The sequence below is a fragment of the Propithecus coquereli genome, unplaced genomic scaffold (assembly GCF_000956105.1).
Source record: "Propithecus coquereli isolate 6110/MARCELLA unplaced genomic scaffold, Pcoq_1.0 Scaffold388, whole genome shotgun sequence".
NCBI classification, from domain to species: Eukaryota; Metazoa; Chordata; class Mammalia; order Primates; family Indriidae; genus Propithecus; species Propithecus coquereli.
The window spans coordinates 1,209,985-1,210,399 of NW_012149596.1; positions in this window are offsets into that span (position 1 = coordinate 1,209,985).

Sequence of the window (415 nt, forward strand, 5' to 3'; positions counted from 1 at the left end):
GTGGTTTTAATTTGCATTTCCCTGATGATTAGAGATGTTGAGCATTTTTTCATATGTTTTTTGGCCATTATTCTGTCTTCTTTTGAAAAATTTCTGTTCATGTCCTTTGCCCACTTTTTGATAGGGTCGTTTGATTTTTTCTTGTTGATTTTCCCGAGTGATTGCATCATTTAAAAAGTGTTAGTATGCTTGATGAAAATTTGCACCAGTATAAATTAGCAGTTTAGATATAAATGATTTATGCATGCTATGGCTTAGACTCTTGATTTGTTCCAAAAATGCTTAGTCACCCCACAGTATCTGTATTTTTATAAGTGTGTTCATATATATGTGATGATCGTGACACATAAGAAAGAAGTGGTATTGCATTATTTCCAACAGTAGAATATAACGGCTTGAAGCAGCAATGAATGAG